Source organism: Bactrocera latifrons, unplaced genomic scaffold, assembly GCF_001853355.1.
Source record: "Bactrocera latifrons isolate USDA-ARS-PBARC rearing strain unplaced genomic scaffold, ASM185335v1 scaffold_28, whole genome shotgun sequence".
Lineage (NCBI taxonomy): Eukaryota > Metazoa > Arthropoda > Insecta > Diptera > Tephritidae > Bactrocera > Bactrocera latifrons.
The window spans coordinates 1,711,438-1,725,761 of record NW_017536407.1 but is presented as its reverse complement, the minus strand read 5'-3'; positions in this window follow the sequence as shown (position 1 = coordinate 1,725,761).

The following is a 14,324-nucleotide window of genomic DNA, read 5'->3' as shown; positions in this document are numbered from 1 at the left end:
TATGATTTGAAATATAATTTTTGTATTTATGAATTATATTGGATTCTAACATAAAGAGATAATAAGTATCATATGTCCTTACCTCGGTTCTCAACTACCTCTCCACCAATTTTCTGCCAAATCGGTTTAGCCATTCTTGAGTTATAAATGGTGTAACTAACACAACTTTCTTTTATATATATAGATTTCTATTGCTCAGRGGCATTTTATGGCAGCGCTCTGCTTTTAGACACGTATTCCTCAGAATTGAACACTCAGTAGGCAAAATTGCTATAATTAATACTTCTCGATAAATTCGGCGTTTTAAGTAAGGCTAAAGAATTTTCATTGCTTAATGGTTTAAATTACTAATTTGTTATATTACATTTAGGAGAATAAAACTATTATACTCTGTAGCAACATGTTGCGAAGGTATAAAAATTATATTTTACGACAAACAAAATATACGATGTAGGCTGAGAATCTTGTTTCGAAAAGTTATTACTTTTTAGACAAACCTATAAATTTATTCAAAATTCTCTGTGATACAGCCGCTAACTCTCCGGGTGGTCAATTTTTACGACAACTTTCTTCAAATATTGACATAATTTATATGCATAATATTTAATAGAAGTTCAAAACACTTTGAATCRCTTAATTATATAACACATAAAAGCACTCTACTTTTTAAATTCCTGCCTGATATTTAGCTCTAAGCAGTCACAAGGTTTCATTATTTCTTTTTCAAACAATTTTTACTAATTCAAATGTTTACGACGTCAAATTGAATATATACAATATTGTTGTKGACTTATGGTTTTTAGACTGGCTACTGTGACTCATCAACAACAAAARCCACTTATAGACATAGAGAGTCAGTATAAATTAACCAGTGCGAATTTATGTATGCAAATGCGATGCGATGCGCTGGCGCTAAATATTTGTAAAATTACATATAAATTATGGCTGAAAAATTTTAGAGAAATGCTGGCGGCCGCTAAAAGAGTGAAAAATATAACGAAATTTAAAATAAAATATTGCTGTATTTCTGCCTTCATGTATATATGTATATATGCATTTTATACAATATTTTATAGTTTCAAAGAATTTGCAGCAACATGTAATTACTTTTGCACTTGCAACATAATACGCGGTAAATGAGTAACCTGAGACCGCCCTTAAATGTCTGGCTGCGTGAGAAGAAGAACGAAAAAAAAAAAAATAGAAAGGTAAAAGGACGAAGCAAACGAAGTCGCCCGATATTAAACGACATCGATTTATCATTTGGCTTTATTAATTTCATACATACGTGCCCGCGGCACATGTGCGCGTCTGCTGCTACAAACGTGGCGGTGACGCATTTTTGCACGCCAAAAGGTTTGTTTTGCACTAATTCACGCACGACAGCAGGATGCTTCACGCGGCACGCCACATGCTGCCACATAAATTAGTGACTTGTTGTGTTCGGTTGCACAATGCATGTGGCATGTGGCATGCAGCATGCAACGTCATGCCGCTGTGCGTGCAAATAAATTATACAAACAGGTTGCAAGCGGGTGGAGCACCAGCTTCGTTTTCGGGATCGCTCCAAATGAAAGAGAGTGAGGACGTCAATTTGTGCACAGGTTTTAATGGAGTTTTAAAAATATTTTTTTTTTTTATAAGTTTTATGCGCAGGCATCTGTAGTGGACAGCGCAGTAGGGGACAAAGCCAAAGAAAGTTAACGGGTGTGTAATACATATTTGTTGAAAAACTAATTGACATTTGCGGAAATTTGGGAAGACCAAACATCTTTTTCTAAGCATCTTGCTTTCTTACCTAGAACAAGAGTATTTTAGATCCAAGCTTACTTTTCTGCTTTCATTATTTCTTAGCTCTTTATTTGGAGAAATAATATTACTAAGGTTTGGGTASGATCAGAATGCCTGTCCTTGTGTTACCTGAAACTTCCATATAAAAGATCGAAAAATCCTTAGAAATCGACAAAGCGATTAGAGTTTAGAGATTTTCTTCCTCAGGCAAGCAAATGCTGAATTCTGGAGGAGAAAGTTACTGAATGCTACCACCTTATCATTCTCCATACAACTCCGTTGACATCCATCAAGATGTTAAAGCCTTATCGCATGAATGTCAATTGGAAAAAGTCCAGAAGTTCAGAAGATCTCCTGATTTTCACTTCTAGGTTAAAAGCATCTTGCAAAAAGACGATCGTCAAGGAGCCCCTGCTTAAGGCGCGCGAGGTCCATTGGTTCAGTGCTACATCGTAAGGTGCCAGTGGTGATCCCACTCGGTCCCACTTAAAAGTGAGCGGGGCAAGGATACCTCCTCTGGCTAGATCGTTGGTTCTGCAGTAGCTAGTAATTTCAGTTTGACCACGCACCCAAACGAGGCTGATGATGAAGTAGCTTGCTGATATTTCAAATGTATTCGAACTGTATTTGACTAATTTTTAATGCTCACCTTCCAAAAGATGACTTCTTGGCAGTACAACTACGGCCGACTTAATAATAGCTACTTCTGTTACAGTGGTCTAATAGCCTGAGCTCCTGATAGAAAAGTTTCCCGCCAACATTCTCAACTTGCTTCGACCTTTTCGTCAAAAAGCTTGCTGTCTCTCTTCCCTATCAACTCTTCTCCATCCCTAGTTGGTTGTGTCCAAAGAAGAAGCCGCCTCTCCGACGTAGTTATCTAGCAGTAGAGGATGTAGAGAATTTCGGTGTGTTCTTGTTCGGACCACTTCATTTTCCTTGAGCCTTAGAGCAATGTGCAGGCTGACAGTGTCCACGGGTGTAAAAATGACATTAAGTGCTATTGCTGGTGTAGCCCACAGACCTGGTCTAGAGAAGCTTATCAGAGGCGCTTTTTGGATACGTTCAACATTCTTTGTAAAAGTGGCCTTTTCAAGCGCCATCCACCGAACGATTAAACATTATCGGTTTGACTACGGTTTCGTAAAACCAAAACAGCACCAATGATGAGAGCCGCATCTTCTCCCTATAGCTGATCTACAGCAATATAAGGCAACCGATACTCCGTACTTCGCCTCCATTATAATACTGATATTAATCTTGTCCTAAATCCTGATGCGAATCTTGATTTTGAGTCAAGCTGAGCTTCCTGTTACGAAACAGCGAAACTTCTCAATGACTGTGAGAAGTKAAAAGAGAAATCCTGGTAATGAATAAGACTAGTTTTTCGATTTCGTTCGTTTTTACTCGGTTCCCTTGAAAAATAATAATATTTTGGTAAATAAGGAGGCGATCCCTTTATGATCTGCTCTTGAATCGAACACTGATTTATTTAATCACGGGCTTGTRTGAATGTTTCGAGGCAAATATTTTTAGTTTCGAAAGCAGAAAAAAATTACAGGAAGCCAAATATAGAGAATGCGCTGACTGAGYGATCATTCCCGTTTAATGTTTGTCAGGTAAAGTTAGTTTTTTGATTGATATTGTTGTAGCAGGTTGTCAACGTTCTTCCCYCGATTTCTTCTCGATACTCATATCTCGAGTTTTCCGGTATTCTTTAGTTATTTCAACGATTTTAACCTGGCTTTTGAATCGACAGTGCTTTAAGATACTCTTTATTTTGTAGAAATACCAAACAGTGACACATTGCCACGTCTGGCGAAACAGGATGCTGGGGTATCGTTACAGTATTTTTTTTTGACCAAATTACGAACAAGCAATCAAGTGGGAGCTTTTAAGACCCGAAAATCGCCAAGCTCATAAAATCACGTCCAACTCTTACCTTGGCACAAGTGCTAATCAAGAACTAAAGTCAGTTGATAGTAAATTCAAATGTGTATTATTTATTTATTTTATTTATTTATTACTTTCGAGAAAGAAAGTTCACCAACCGAGGTTTCCACCTTGACCTGATGTGTATTCTAATCTTTTTAATTTATCCAATAAATAGATTATTTAACTACTACAACGGCTGTTAGAAAAAGTCAGGCAGCAGAAAGAGCAATTGCTAAGGTCCGATGTATCCTTCGTGCAATTCAAATATTTGCATCTTCTGAATACTTCATTACTTTCCATGCAAATTCTGTTGCAACAGAAAAACTGTATGAACTATATATAATTGTGTGTGAGCATGTGCTTGTTACAAGGTCTAGCATTAATTGCAATTTAATCTGCAGTTGACCGCACAGTTCAACAATTTTCAGAGCGCTCAATTGGCGTTGAGGATTCTTCCTTCAACGGTGCATAACTCTAARCTGCATACGGTTTAAAAAAGAACCACAACAACAATAGAAAAAAGGAAGGCTCTAACAGGGTATATTGTAGGCAGCCTAATTGGCATATTCGTTGTGTTGACTTCGGAAATTCGCTGGAAAATGGTCGCGTTTTCTGCTGATGTTGCTGTTGCTCAATTAAATTTGACATGCATTCAACAGCCATAAAAAGGCACCACCTACCAAATGAAGCAATAGCAACATCAACAGCCAAATAACAGCACAAGTCCAAGCAGACGAAGAAGCAGCAGAAAAACGACCCAGAGATGCAGCAAACCAACAAGAGACGTCACACACAAATTTGAGGGAAAAAAGCAAAAAGGCAAACAGCGCATGCGCAGCCAGTCCAGGGCAAATTTCACGACAATGAAAAATGCACAAATCAAAATGAAATGTATTGACTTGATTCAGTTTTCTGAAAATGCTCGCATTTCGTAGTTTTTTTTTTTTTTTTTTTTTTGTTTTATGTTTTTTTGTTGTCGCATTTTTGTTTACTTTTTGCTTTGCTCACTTTTTCGCCTGTCAATTTGTTGCCTGCTGTCGCGCGCAGTTAGCATCATTGCGACAGGCGACAGCCGCAATAGTATTACCGTCAGCTAGCCACAAAACAACAACAGCAGTAACAACGTAGTCATATCTATACAGCATTACAGCAACATCTGACAGTCKTGCGAACTCCAGCTTTGGTCATTGTCTGAAGCGCGGTACTGTCGCGCTGCCGCTGACGCCTCTGCCGCCGCTAAAGTCAGTCAGTCAATTTTTAGTACCTTCTGGAGTTTTCAACTTGTTAGTTTAGCGGCTAAAGCCCCTCACCCATTAAAATGCTGACTTTTATAATAGGCGTGTAATACTTATTTACAGATTCCTGCTATAAATTGTAAGAGACAGCAATAATAACCATAGACACAAGTACACATGCGCATAGCCACATCATCATAGCCAGTCGAAGGCTCTGCTGTCTGTCTGTCTGTATTGAGTGTATGTGGAGCTGCCTCTTTAAAATCAAATGATAATAAATCACCGCCAGATATCATAAAACATGTTTATGCTGATATTTTTAACTGCTCAGCCATCATAATCACAGACTACGGTGCGTCCTCCTCGTTGGCTATTCAGCGGGCATATGGGTGAGCTGTTGCCAGCTGCCAAGCACTCAAGCACATATTTAGCCAGTTAACATTCCTGCGTGAGACTCGTGAGTGTCAAGCGCGTTGGGCATTAGTCGCAGAAGGGTACAGTTTGAGTGTGTGGAGATGATGCGTTGGCTGGACTTTGACAAAATCTTATTTATTTTTTGAGATTTCATTTCTTAGATATGGTGGGCACTATTCCAGCAATTGTGAGCTATATGTTTGTGAGATTTGTAGTTTGCCTGTTTTATTGAAGCCTTTATAAGTCTTTATCAATTTATAATCACTTGGTTCTGTTGTGAGTTTAAAAATGTCTAACTTTTTAATTGTGTATGACAAAGAATATAAAAATTAAGTACTAATTCAGTTTATTAAAGTCGCACACCCACATTTAGATATACTTTTATAAAGGTTACTGTTGTTTGAAGGGAAGGTTTTAGAGGAAGTTTTCTGTAAGAAGCTCTCCGTTAATATTACCTTTAGGCTACAGGACCACTTTAGTGTTTTTCAGCAGAAATGATTGCAGTAAAGGTGTTGGTGAAGGTACTGCTATGAAATGGAGCTTCTTTTAGGGTGACGAACATTCACTCAGAATGAAGAGCGGCCAAACTTGCTCTGAGATAGCTAAATGTGCGCCCAAAGCTAGTCAAGAAGTGTCTGACCTCATTARAAATTTAGAACCAAGCTACTCCACCATCAGGCCAGCTTGTGTGCCACAGTGGAATTGTCGGCAACCGCAAAGCTATTGAATCTGTCAGAGTGCATCCCTGCCTTGCACATATCGTAAACTTGCCTTGAAGAAAGTTCATCTTGCAGCAATCGTAGGAGTTCGAGTTCTTACTGGACACTCTCCAATAGGCATCTATACGGTAAGCCTAAATATTTTGTCGAACGCTAGTTGCTCAAGTTTAATGCGGAAGGGTAAGGTGGAAATATCTAGACATTTTTGCTCCATTTCAAATCACTTAGTAACATTTAAATAGAARAAAATGTGCACTACTGCAATCCTTCGTGGCATATCTTTAAGGAAAGTTGCCAGTAGACTGTGAATCGAGGAAAATAATTAAGATAGTTCTTCTTATATTTGAAAAATTGAGGATAATCAAAGAGTTTCAATTTTATGTTTAAAAGTATAAACCAATAATATTTTTTGTCCTATTTGTCAGGTCTTCCTCTCTTTATTATCTCACAAAAAAAAAAAAAATAATAATAAAAAAAAAAATAATAAAAAAAAAAAAATAAAAAAAATGTCACTAAACATCTTTCAACTGCTTGTAAGAGCGTTGAAGCCTTTATCAATTTATAGTCCCTTTGTCCTAATGGTATATTAATATATTTAGACGATTTACTTCTCTGTGTAAACTAACTGAAAGTTGTTGCCTACATTCAGGCGAACAATTTGTAGTTTATCAAAGTCACACACCCACATGTATATGATACTATTTTCTTTGACAGAATTGATTTCCGTGGCATATATTGAAGAAAATTTGTCGATAGAAAGAGCATTAGTGGCATTAGGTTAAGTTGGTCTTTTAGATTATTGAGGCATGGATAGACAAGGTTTGGTCCTTCCTCCAGCGGTGAGCCATTTTTGACAAAATATTGTAACCAATTGCTTGCCTCTACCTTCAAATCTATGAAAGTACTACACTTTCTCTGTCGTTTCTTGCAAAATGTTCACAACGATTACTTCCATAACCACAAAGAGAAGAGTATTAGGAATTCTGGCTTGTGGAGTGTGCATATTATTTTCTTTTTACTCAACACACACACTCCCGTCGATATACAAAGCTTCCTTTTTGTATGTGTATGTATATGTTTAAGGTATTCATAACTCTCTTACCACTTATTTATTCATGTTCAATTTGCATAAATGACAATGAGCAGCTCATAATGCATGCGTTATTATTTCTCCTCCAACCTCCTCGACTGACTTGGCTGCCTGTTGTGCCCCACCACATGCCGCATATTGCATGCGCCCATTTGCTGCAACTGCTACCAGCGTGCGGCAGAAGCCTCTTCAGCTCATACTTACAGCACTCTCCTGCTTGCCTTATTAAATATTAAAATTTGCATAGTTTCATAAGCTTTCAGCCGGCACCCGTATGTGTGTGTATGTGCACCCAAATGACCACTGGAATTTCTTCCTTTCCTTTTAACGTCAGCGGAAGATTCTAATCAGTTCTTCGTGCATGCAGATTGCATGCTAAAAATGTTTGATTACAATTTCGCTTTTAAACATGGTAAAAGAAAAGAGCTTGCAATTGCAATTATATTCTCTTTTTGTGGCTCTGCCACCGTGGAATTGAGGATGTTGCAGGTTGGCGGCAAGCATTTTTAAAAATTATTGTTACCAAAGCGTCTCCAAATACGACATTTTGCCGTTGCCGTAAGAAAAAGATRTCCATATTTCTAAAAATTGTCTAAAAAATGGTCGAAATATTCTTAGTTATTTTTTAATAACGCYTTTTTAAATATAAACCTTGATTACAAGAAGAATGCTACTTTCATTATTGGCTTATAATTCCCATAAACGTAAAAAATCTATTTAGTATTGAATATTGATTATTGAGTATTTAGTATGTGCTTAGTGTATATTATTTAAATTTATTTTTTTAGTGTTTAGTATTAGTATTTGGTATTTAGTATTTTAAAATTATTTATATTTGTATTTAGTATTTGTTTATAATGGTATTTAGTATTTGGTATTTATTACTTAGTACTTTAGTTTTGAGTAATTAAGATTTGATATTTAGAACAAATTATGTGGTAATCAGTACCAATTGTTCAKCTGAGAGCCCAACCATTCAAACATCGTGATGCTGTCATAATAATCAGCTACACACATATTATTTTTTATGAATATCTGACCCTTGCAATAAAGYTCGTTCGATAATCGTTGTCGGCTCATTGCGATGCGATGAAGGCCACGAGCGTGGTTGGAAGGTCAGCTTTGCCATAACAAACAAGCACAKACTCCTTATTTATGATAACACACCTGCTTTCGCGCACAGCATTCACTAACGACATGAATGGAAATCAAAGCACGGTAATGCATGAGAAATTCTGTCGTTATGCAAAAGAGAAATTAAAAGTAAAGACAAAACCAAAAACAAAAGAAGAAAAAGCCGCTTCGTAGACACATGGAAAGCACGGCTGCGAACTAACAATCAACGTTGTCCTGCTGTCTATCCTGTCGTTAACTGCCCAACGATTGCCGCCTAGTCAACCWGTGCCAGCCAGCCAGCCAACTTTCCAACCCACATGAGTTGCCGCAAGCAAAGCGCTGCTTTCAGTGTTGGTTGCATGTGGCGGCGTCGGTGTTTGGCAGTTTTKCCTCGCAATTTATCTTAACAGCACTTGTCGACGAATTTGCCAGCAAACAGCGGCCTAATAATAATGCTCGTAATAATAGCAACAACAACAACAACAACAAGTGCGCTGCCATAAGCTAAGTGGCAAAGTGTTAGAAGAGACAAAATGAAAGGAAGGCACAAAATTTCACTTTATAGGCATAATTTATCATGGCACGTCTTGGTCGTGTTGCATGCAACATTGTGCCTTGATCGGTTAGCAACAATGTGCGTACGTGTATTGATGTGTGTGTGTGGTGTGCTGTGTTAGCACAATGTGTCACCTTTTTAAGGTTTGCTGTTGTCGCTTTTGCTGTCGACGTTTGTCGGCTGGTTGGCTGCCTGTCTGTCGTTAGATTGTGGGCAACATGCGACATATGAAGRCACTGCTGGAAGTTGTACTGCGCTTATGCACATAAATGTTCCCGCCAGGTATTCATATGTGCTTATTGTGTGCTCGTAAACACGTTTGTTGACTAAACTATTGGAAACTTCGCTTTGGCAATCATTAATGGTGTGCTGTTGTTATTGATGCTCTAGCCGTTTGTTGCAGTTATTATTATTATTGTTGTTGTTGTTGTATATGTCACCATAATTGGTTGTAGCACGATTCTCAATGACTTATTGGGAAGATTATTATTTTCTTTTAACAACTGAAATCGGTACTCGACTCCCAGGCATTGTGTCGGCCAAACGTGTGAATGATGGCGATGGCAGGCGTTTGAGAGTTGGTGTATTATTTTATACATATATGAGCAATATGTTGCTCTTGTGAGGTTAATATATATATTTAGTTATATTTTTCGGACCAAAACTGGTTTTGTGCTGATACAAGGTCAGACACTTGAACAAATTTGCGTTTTTTTTAAATTTATTCAAAATATATTACAAGTAATATTAGTTTAATTCAATTTTTGTTTCGTTGAAATAAAAAAGCGCTTCATAGTCCCAAATTGGCTACTTACCTCCCTTCGAGCAAATTTTTCTTAAGAGTTGCCTTTTCATTTTTCATACTTCGAGCAATCGCTTGTATGTACGTCCATTATCAGATTAGTGCCTATTTTTAAACCTCGAAAACTTGGCTAGACTTATTTGTGCTGGTACAACCTCATYAGTTTTCAGAAAATTACTACTTTTGCTAATCAATTGTTTGGAACCTCATTAAGGTATTGTTTTGACATTAGGGTAGTTAATTATAGGCTACTGATGATGTTGCACAAAGGATAGGAAAGAAGTGTGCAAAATTTCAGATGGAAATCTCAAAAATTAGGAGATAAATTCTCATATATTGGGTAGTMGAAAAAGTCTTTTCGTATTTCTAATCAAACTTTAGCTTATGTTTTTTTGTTCTCATTTAAAATGAACTTTAATGAACCAAATATGTATCATTTCAGTCGCTCACATTTCGGTATTTTTCTGCTACACACATTGTTTCATCAGTGTTAAACTCTCGATTTCATTTTGTTTCAGAAAAGAATGGCAGAAGTTAATTCGGTCCATTTAATTTTTCACAGACAATTCATGCGGTGGCCACACATCGAGCTGCTTTTTAAGCAAAACTTTTTTAAGTGGTTCAAAACCATCTGATAATGAATGTTAAGTTCCTTGGCGATATCATGGCCGCTTAAGTGATTGTCCTGTTCAATCTTTTCCATAATTTCATCCATTTTTTAAACGATGAGTTGATCAGAGTGAGGTGTATCCTTCATATCGAAATTTCCAGAGCGGAAGCGGGCGGGCCATTGATGGTTTAGAAAGACTAATACAGCATCGTCTCCGTAAACTTCACTTGTTATCTTGTGTGGCATTGTTCCCTTTTTTATACAAAACTTTTAAAATATATCGAATTTCTTCATTATTTTCACTTATTTTTAAACAGCTATAACTCTTTCTCAACTTCCACGAATTATTTTTTTTTTGTTAAATGACGCTTAAACCCTCACCTTTCCAACACTATATTGTAGGACACAATGTGATCGGTAGCACTGGAGATATATGACTGCAACGACATCTATTGACAAAATACGAAAAGACTTTTTCGACTAACCGATATGTTGGTTATAGGATCTCCGATGTTTCTTTGTTGGTATTATAAACTTCGTGGCAAAGTCAATATATCGTGCTCAGTATGCAAAAGTATATGCAACCGTTTCTAAAAGTATATTATGATCCAAATTTTTTCAGCAGTTTAAAGTCAGGTTTTGTAGCATCGTTTTAGGCGCGATGCCTATTTTTTCACAATTACCTGTTAAACATATCGTATAGACCGATTAGCGAACCCTCACGTAATGACATGAAGAAATCGAAATTTTAGCCCGCACTCGGAAAAGAACATAGTCAGTAATATGTATCAAGTTTTGATACCCTTTCCCACCACTTCGCTCCCAACCAAAATGGCTGCTAGTAATAAAGTTCGCGCGTGTCAGAACCACTCAAAGCAAAGCCAAATTATGCGCTGTATTTAAAGATAGCTTCCCAACAACAAGTTCATTTCCGTATTGCGAGTGCTGCAGTAAGCAAATAGCACTTATCGCCATAATGGAATGAATTTCTCAAGAAAATCAAACCAAAGCATACATGCACACACACACATTCGCATGCATAGCAGCGCATGCGAATTTTCAGCAGAAAATTAGATGCTTAGGTTGTTTGGAGTGCGGCTATCTCAATTTTCATTTGCCTCCCGTATTTTGTGGCAGCTCATCACAGGGCGTAACTGCCGGAGATTATCTTGTCCGATTTTCATGGCATCTAGCCATCAATCCGCCGCAGATTGCTGCACTTGGCAGGTATTTAAAGCCCAAGCAGTTAGTTGTTCGYAAAAGAAATGGTGGCGAGTTGGGCACCAGCAGCGCTGCTGCAACGGCGGCAAACAAAGTTAGATAATCTTCCAGAAACGCTGTGGAAGGGAGTCAACAAGGTAGACTAGTTAGATGAGCGCACGCTGATAGGACTGTGGCATGCAAACTTGGCTGCGCTGCTAACAAAAGCGACCTATTTGCAATTAGAACAATGACTGTTAAACATGCGAAATGCCGCACATGTGCAGAGCATTTGAGCACCTGCAGAACGGCTGCTGGCACCAAACCAAGTTTGAGGTCGGATAAGGCCGAAAAAAGTTGGAAAAGTAATAAAAAAAAGTGGCAAAAAATGCAAAAAGCCTCAATGTGATGGCAACTTTTCGAGCCGCAGTTGAATTTGTTGCGCTGCGTGTGCATAACTCAAACAGACAATTACTCGGCGGCCTACTGCATGCGCCGGCGTAAGCGWGCAGGCTTCATGTGCGCCAATTTACAAGTTGCACAACAATAAACAAAACTTAAATGCTCCACAGAAGCAAAAATGTGCGGCAATCTGTGGTAAGCGGTAGCAAGTAWTGGGCGTAAGGAGCTAACAACATCACTGAGTTGGCTTTGTTTGTTGCCACAAACGGTTGCAGTTGAGATGAAACTAACCGTACTTTTCAGCAGCGCCTGGCATTTGCTTGAACACTTTTTTATTATTTTTTTCTTTTTTTTTTTTTGCAATTTTTTCATACTCGAGCATTTTTGCCTCCTCCTTCTTGCCATCCTTTGACACGACAGCTGAATTTCTTCATTTCCTCAAATGCCACTCCATAGTGTGTGCATCTAATTTAACATGCTTGCCATTGAAATCGCATGCGGATTACAACAACAGCACTGTCAGTCAGTAAGGCGGTTGTGCAACTGCATGTGATGTCTCTGTTCACAATCTTGTTCTAAGGGCCTCATTTTATGCAGGAAGTGCAAAAGTAAGTGGAGAAATATTGCTTTTTTGCCGTTGCCAGTTCTTGTTGTTGCTTTCTGTATTCTAACGATATGCAATTTGGCTGCAGTTAGAGACTTAAATTTTCGGCTTCTGATTTAGTCGATATGCAATGTCGTTGCTCTTCGTATAGTGTGTGTTGTAGGCAAAAGTGCTGAAGAGAACAACCTCAAATAAGTTTATAACAACAACAACCAGTATAAGAAAATGTGATGGCTTCCCACAGGTTGAAATCTGAAAACTTTGACTCAGCGGAAAATTTTACAGAAGAGRAAGAATAACCATATTTTATCCAATCTTTGGACATCCAGAGACTGTTTACTTAGCTCAGTAAAGCTTCCTAAACCAAGGAGTAATTTGGCGTCTGAAAAGAGAACTCTGGACCCACTTTGTGGAGACATCGTAATATCAAAAATTGAGCAAGGCCCCTAAAGTAGTTTCTTCCGTCCACATGTTTAGAAAAACAAAAAAAAAACATAGGGGCCCATATTATATCAATGTCCTATTACTAAGGACTTTTCGTACAGAATTGAGGTTTTGAGGTGACACCTATGGTCTTTGGGCCCTTTTATCCTTTATCACATATGGTCACAAAGGTCCAGGTCTCAGAAAAATTCCAGAAGCTTGCTAAGCGCAATGGATGTGATGTTACCTCTGTCCACGTAGATGGATCCAAAGGCATTGAGCAAGCACTTATAAATTGCTGGACAATATAGAAACAGTGGTTCTGGTGATAGAGTCCTTTAATGTTTTAAGGTATAATCATATACTTATATTCAAAATTTCTGTAAATGTTCTTGTCAGGATATTTGTTAAACTCATTTTTATTATATAAATGATCAGTATGACGASCTTAGCCGATATGTATGATATGCATGTTTCACCATCTGTCCGTCAGTACGACTGAAGAAGCTGCTTATTCGCCGGAACCGCCGATTTCGGATTACTATAACATACCACACAGACAGAGTGATCGGAACAACGAAACAATCTCCGAAAAAATTATCGGGATCGGATCGCTATAGCATTTAGCTGCCATACAAACCTAACAATAAAAACAAAATTATTCTAGTTATAAAGAATACCTATGAAGGTACCTGATCTACGAAACCATTGGTCTGAGACCCACTACAATAACACTAGTCCTAGTCCAAACTAGACCCCTGAGCAAGTGCAATAGAAAAATCTTAGCAAAAAATACGCTTCAACGCTTCCTAATTTATGCGGGAATTGTTACTATTGTTGTTGTTATTATTCTTATTGTTGTTGCTCAGACTCTTACGCTGGCCGGCAACATCTTTTTYTACTTGTTAACTGCTGTTGTTTACTTTATGTTAAATTAAGTTGAGAATCGTGCAATGCAAATCAGTGCAATGAAGAAGGCACTAGCTTAGTAACTAAGCGCTAGAGCGTAAATATAATATATATGTACGATTGGTTGTGTCTAAGTAACTAACTAARTGCGCATCAAGTTGCACAATCGTCTAAGGCACATAGCGTTTTCTAATTACAAAAGGGACAAGCAAAAATTGCATAAAAAAAAATAAAATAAATCAAAAAAGTTGCTACTACCACAAAGCTTGTATGCAAACTAAGCTGCTACYAGCCTGCTAGCTCGTCTGCCGACGTTTGTGAATTCTAATGCGAACTGCAGCTACTGCCACTTGCCATGGCTGCCTCTGCTAATTTGAATTATTTCATTACGGCGRATAAGGCAGAAATAAAAAAAAATTWAAAAAMAAAAACSAAATTCATTTGCATAGTTGCAGCTACGCGGGTGCATCTGTGTGTGAGCTTGTATGTGTATGTTTTCTAATTTATTTGCCAGTATGCAG